Source organism: Limulus polyphemus, unplaced genomic scaffold (assembly GCF_000517525.1).
Source record: "Limulus polyphemus unplaced genomic scaffold, Limulus_polyphemus-2.1.2 Scaffold30, whole genome shotgun sequence".
Taxonomy (NCBI): Eukaryota; Metazoa; Arthropoda; class Merostomata; order Xiphosura; family Limulidae; genus Limulus; species Limulus polyphemus.
In genome coordinates this window covers 740419-747507 of record NW_013665640.1, presented here as the reverse complement: position 1 = coordinate 747507, position 7089 = coordinate 740419, and the positions used below count along the sequence as shown (strand labels likewise).

Genomic DNA, 7089 nt, shown 5'->3' with positions numbered 1-7089 from the left:
AAAAAGATAACACACAGAAAAAAGTAAATTTACAGCTTATTTAAGACTAAAGAATAAAGTTATGCAAATTATAAATCACAATGTGACATAATAGTAAAAAACAATTTTACAGCTTATTCAACATGAAATAACAGTTATGATATTACAAATTCCAAACATAATATAAAAAACAGTAAATTTACACTACTTAATATAAAAGTAGTCAAAGAGTTGGCAGTTCAAATATGCTATGCATTTTTTTAAAACTGATAAGTTATTTAAAAGTTAGGGTGTGTGTGTGTAATATATGGTTATAAATCTTTTTTTTAAAGTCAATATATACAGTCTTTTCTCAAGTGCTTTGTGAACAGTAATGCATAGTTACTAGAGATGTTGTATTTTGATAGTATATATTATTAATTCTCTCTGTTTCGAAGGTATAAATGAGACTTTTCTCCTGTTTTAATTCATTTTCAGTATCTTTAAACATGATTTTTGAAATAAAATGATCAAGAAGCTAAGTCTCGTGATTTTGTAGATTTATATATATGTGCACACTTAGAAATGTTTTGAAATACAAAACTAGTTATCGTTACATTATATTTGATATTCAAAACTACAAGTAATTTTTGGCAAAACCTTTAAATTCTGAGTCAAAATCACTGTCCATAGCAAGTGTAAGGCAAACTCATTTTTAGCCATTTTATGGATACTCTTAACATTTTAACAATATTTAAATTTATGTTATTGCACAGATAACAAGCACTATGGCAAATATCCAATTAGAAATTATATAGACACTTTAACCTTCTTGTCCTCAATGGATTACTATGACTGCAGTATTGCAAAAGTCTAGGTGTATACTATTTATGGTGATACGATAAACTTGATACTTTGTGAAAATTAGAGTGCATATTATATTTGGAGGTATATTACATTTGGAAAATTATTATTGTAGCTATGCCATACCTTTATATCAGAGAAATATAACACCTTGGCACCTGAAATGATCAGCAGCATTACTATCAACAAGAATCAAACTGTATAACCTTGTCTTAAGAGGTAACTTCTCTATCTCCAAGCCATGCTGGCACAAAGCTAAAAAACTTTAATTCAAAAAAATCAACTTATAATACTATAAATCAGCTTTCACTACCCATGACGGACAGGGTAGATACCCCATTGTGCTGCTTTGCGCTTAACAACAAATATAATGGCAATATTTCAACTGCTTGGATTGTTCGAACAGTCAAAACTCCTAATTTTGATTAGTTGATTATTTTCTTCAGTTGTGACATTAATCAGTTAAGCTGAACCTACTTGAATTAAACAAATAGTAATAATGGCAATTACTGGATGGTTGGAATAATTATAATAAAAAACTATAATGATCGAGAACACTAGTTGATTATTTTTGTGACAATCAAATCAATTTTCATTTTGATCAAATGATTATTTTATGAAACATGTATAATCGATTTAATCAATGTTTAATCACCCAGTTCTAGTGCTAATACAATAAGACAAAGGGTAAGGACAACAAGAGACCTAATAGTCCATTTACTCCAACTCAAAGCCAGCTCCCATCACTCAAATACTTAGAAAGCTTTCCCTTAAACACCCTTAAATTTACCACATCAACCAGGTTTGAAGGCAACCCATTGCAAAGGCCAACCACCTTGTTTGAAAAATAAAACTGTCTTAGCTAAAGTGACTCCTACTCTGCCAAAATTTATATTTGTGCCCCCTAATCTTATCATTCTCACCATTAAATATGAAAAAAGTTGATGCATCAACACTATCAATATTAACAATCTTAAACATCTAAACTGTATTCTCCTCTGTTCTTTTTTTGAAGCAAACACAATTTCAAAGATCTTAACCTGTCCTCATATGACAGTCTTCCCATGCCAGGTATCATCCTAACAGTCCTCCTCTGAATCCTTTCCAACAAATCAATATCCTTCCTTAGGTAAGGAGTCCAAGATTGAACACAGTACTCCAACTGTAACGTTACCACTGACCTAGCTCTTTAGATTTGCATTCAATAATTCTGTAGATACAACCTAAAATCCTACTGCCATACCACAAGCAACAGCATACTGCTTGAAAGGTTTAGTTGACTGAACAACCAGAATGCCAATGAGACTTTTCTTCCATAACACTATTAAAGTTATTCCCATCCAAATGATACTTATAATTCAAATTATGATAACCCACATGCATTATCTTGAATTTATCATAATTAAAACCCATCTGCAATTTATTTGCCCAACTCACTAAATTATCTAAATCCTTTTGTAAAGCATCAACATCATCCTCACAGCCAGCAACACCCAATACCTTAATATCATCAGCAAATTTAAATAACTTACTGACAATTCCTTCATCTATGTCATTGATGTAAATCAAAAAGAACAAAAGTCCTAAGACTTAGCCCTGAGGTATCCCACTTGTAACATTAATTCATTTTGACTGAACTCCATTTATAACAACCTTCTGCTTTCTTCTATCCAATTAGCTAACTAATCCCCCACACCTATAAAGATTTTTTTACAAGCCTTTTATGTGGCACCTTGTCAAATGTTTTCTGAGATTCCAGATACACCAAATCTACACCCTTACCCTCATCTACATAAGCAGTAATCTTTTCAAAAAATGTCAAAAGATTTGTAAGGCAAGATTTTCTTTTCATGAAACCATGTTGACTATCCAAGAAAATTTTAAAATTTGTTAAATGACTTTGCAGAGCATCTTTTATCAGACTTTCCAAAACTTTTCCCACAACTGCTAACAGAAACCCAAATGGATTCAATCTCCCTGCTATTATCTTTGATATCCTCAACTTCAACAGGATGCAACTCACATTTTACATATAAAGCCACTCCTCCCCCTCTCTTTAGTATTTTATCCCTATTAAATAACCTATAACCCTGTATTTCAAAGAAATTTCTGTCATCAAAATTGTCTTCATTTAACCATGTTTCAGTTATTCTCATTATATCAAAATCCTCTATTCCTACCAGCATTTTACACTAAAGTCAGCTATTCTATATCTTATTCTTCCAGCATACAACAGTAACAATTAAGTCTACCCTTATAACTACTTCTATACTCATTTTCTATGCTAAACTTTTCTCTACATCTTTTTTTTTGCATTTAGTTTATCCTGGCCCTCACCATTATATAGTCCTAGTTTAAAAATTCCCTTATAGTTGAGTTAATAGCCCTTGGAAATGAGCCAGTTCCTACACTATTTAAATGTAAGCCATCCATTCCAAAAAGCTCCCTTCTTCCATTAAACTGATCCCACAAGTCCAACCAGCCAACTTGCTCATCTTTACATATTAACTTAAGCCTAGCATACACACCTTGAGGCCTACATATAATTTCATCCCCACAACAATTCTCAGCAGTATGTCTGTTACAATTAACTTATGACTCTTTTATTTAAATGCCTTTATCAACCCCTTGTACTTATTAACTAACTCCTCTGATCTACTTTTCCCTACATCATTGGCCCTTATGTGCACAACAAAAATTGCATCACTCCTCACCCCCATTATTATATATCCTTCCCTGTCAAGTATATCCTCCACAGGTGACTCTGAGTAGCATAATCTAATTCTTTTCTCACTATTTACCTCCACAGACTATCCTATCCACATGCCTTGTTAAAGGATCACCTATAATTATTTTATGTAAGTAAAATTACTGATAAGTAGCCACAACTATTCTGTTTGGGTTTGATAAAATGGTTAACAAATATTTGGGACCTACTTACATATTTTTCATTGAAGATATAAAAAAATGTCAACTATGAAAATAGTCTTAAAAATAATTTTTATCTCGAGAACAGAGAAATTGCAAATCACATTACCACCATTTGCTTTATACCATTAAGTAGGATTCTCATAAGACTAGTTCCTCAATTTTTTTTTACGTATATTGGCGATATATTTATGAGAGGTAGGTCTAACTAGTGGAGATAAACACAGATGAGAGGATGAAAACATTTTACTTACATGATTCATTGAAAAATCTTAATGATATTAGAGAATGACACTCGGAAAACATTCAGAAAGAGTTAGAACTAGCAGTAGGACTAACATATATAAACATCGAAATAAACTACAGAACACAATCAAAACATTAAAATTAGTAAACAACAGGGAAAACGCCTTTATAAATTAAAACAAATCTGTAAAAAAACAACAAAATATCAGATACATTTAACAAAGTTTACATGTGTTAATTCTAATTTTTACTGCTCACTCCTGAGTTATCTAAGCTTTGAGTTCTTCAAGTTCAATACCATTATGGCTTTACCTTATTTGTACTTATATTACTACTACAATTTGTTTTCACATTGCTGATAATGGAATAAGTACACTCCAAAATGTTTGATGGATCATGCAAGTAAAACATTAAGTAGTTGGAAAGTGTCCCTCATCAAGTGGGCACAAATTCTAGAAACATCAGGAAACAAATTTACTCCAGTTTGATGATTGAGCATTTCTGTAGCATATTATTTTACTTCGTTCACAACTGTTAACTCCACATGGAGATAGCATGAATTGTGGAATCTAATGCATTTTGATCAATCTTACTTTTACGAGATGCCCAACAAGCTCAATTAGAATATTCTTTACCATAAAGTATTTTGGCCATCTTCTGAGTTCTAACAAGATGTAGGAGCATAACGAGCAAAATAAAAAGAAAGCAGAAGTTGGATGGTAATCCCAACACCATGCCAATTTTCTATCCACTTCTCAACTTTCACATCATTTCAACAAGCTCCAAAATACCTAGACCTTTCTGCAAGTTGCAATAGCGCAAGTCTACCAAGATACACAATAAAATTAAAAGTCACCATAAACATCACTAATGCCTTTATTCAAAAACAGCAGAAGCCACTTCAAACTTATAAAGCAAGATAACTCCTTTTTTCCCCTTTATTAAACCATAATGAAAACAGCAACTGGTAATTTTATTCTCTCTCTTTTTTTTTTTATGAACTTCTAATAACAAATTTAGGTTTGCGACAACTCGTTATTACTCAAAACAATACAAAAGTCCTAGAGGTTCCGACCGACCCACCTCCCTGTAAATTAATTAAATTTACAGTCTTAAACTCGGATCACATTGGTGCTGTTCTTATGATGACGATTAATATGAATTAAAAATTATATTCGTTACTAGAACTGTGTTCAGCAGTTACACTTACACTATTGCGTTAGTAGGAAACTCTGGCGCGTAAACAACTAACTTAGTAATTAATAATAGTAATACTATAATGTAGTACTAAAAGTTAAACTTAAGTTAGGCTTATATTTTATAAAGTTATGTATTTTACGTTTGCGCTTCTCAGCCATAGCCCATAGGTAACTGGTAGTGGTATTAATATTACTAGATGATAGATCGTATGATAACTCAACATGTTATGTATCTAATTCAGTTAGAATTATGTTGGGATTAGTCTGTATTGAATTAATCTGTAAATTGTAATTCACCTACCACAACCTATTTCTAAACAACCACCAAATATACGAGCCAATACATCGTTGTCTTCAAGTTTTATGTTCTTGCGAGACTATGCTGCTCGCATGACGATATTATTTTTACTCATATTAGCAGATTTGTGTAAAATATTTAACATTAATTGCACCCTTAAAGATAAATTGTTTATTTCACTATTCCTCGCTATACTGAGATATCATAATCCGTTATAAATTATTTTATCTGTAATAATTACACATTTAACAATCAATTTAATATACTATACACGTAATTCGAAAATAAACACTCGCTGTAACTGGCTTGCGCAAATAAACAAATCAAAAGATATAGTTGTCAAGCTTGTGCTCCCAGGTGGCTCAATGGTAATTCTGTGGACCAAAAATACACTAAAAATCGTGTTTTGATACCCACAGTGGGCAAAACACTGATAATCTATTTTGTGCTGAAGATCAAACAAACTAACAAAGTGAGACTTGTGCAATAATATTTAGTAAAAATATTTAAAAAACAAAGTTTTTCATGTGCATCGGAAAACTACCTTTTTCATTTTCTCCCTAAATAAGAGTGAACCAAATGATCAGTCATTAAATTTCAAGTGTTTTGTTCAACTTATCAATTATAGGAATATCACTAATATTTTGACGAATAAATTAGTGCTTCTATTGGTAATTACTAGATAAATTGTTAGTAAATTAATCTAAGCAATCTGTATTCCAAGAATAATCAATATTAATTTAGTAGGCTCCGGTGACTCAACCGTAAATCTGAAAGCTCATAAAACTAAAAACCAGGTTTTGCTACCTGTTGTGGGTAAACCACAGATAGCCCATTGCATAGCTTTACGCTAAGCAATAAAGTAATACGTCTTGTGACTTGTTGAGTTGTCTCTAACATTTTCACCCAATTTGACATCGTTAGTTTCAGGAAATTTCTCAGGTCATAAGTTGTTGTAACGTCGCAATTTCATTGACGGATTCTTTTATATTATCTGATGAAAATAATTCAACGTCCAATCCTTGTAATTATAATAGATTACATTATTTCCTCCTTTAACGTTTATACAAATGTAAGCACTTGTACGTGCCGTAATCTGCTGTAGGCCTACGTTACAAATACGCATTGTGCTCTATATGCTTCCCACAGTGCCTTTCCATCGAATTCCTGTTGCTTCCTTCGTACTAGATCACCCCTATTGCTGACACTCATGTCTGGAATGTGACTTCTGGCAGGACTGAAGATGTCTGCATTAGGGTTTAGCTGTGGCGTCTGGAAGGGGCTTCCTGTTGTCTGGGGCTGATTAGGTACATGGCTAATATATCCTCCTTGTGTAAAAGACAGTAAATCACCCTTTAATGTATTTAATTCACTTTGAAATTTACTAATATTTTCCACTTGTGTATGCTGGCTTTCTCTCAACTTTTGGAGACTTTCTTCCTGTTTTTTTTCTCGTTCTTCTTGTTTCATTTCTTGTTCCGGTTGCCACTGGTGCTGGTTTTCTTGCCACTGCTGTAGTCTCTCTTTTTGTTTATTTTCTCGTTCTTCTTGTTTCTTTTCGTTTTCCTCTAACAACTGCTGTAATCTCTCTTGCTT

General features: G+C 32.3%; 1 protein-coding gene across 2 annotated transcripts in view; it reads right to left on the bottom strand.

Moving 5' to 3' along the window:
- Window positions 1–5805, bottom strand: part of LOC106459864 — a 13517-nt gene extending 7712 nt beyond the window's left edge. The window contains exon 1 of one of the 2 annotated variants that reach the window (XM_013919539.2): window positions 5497–5805. The gene's annotated coding sequence lies outside the window, so the exon portion shown is untranslated. The remainder of the gene's footprint in view (window positions 1–5496) is intronic. The other variant, XM_022386617.1, reaches the window with a different exon arrangement.
- Window positions 5806–7089: the final 1284 nt, after the last annotated feature.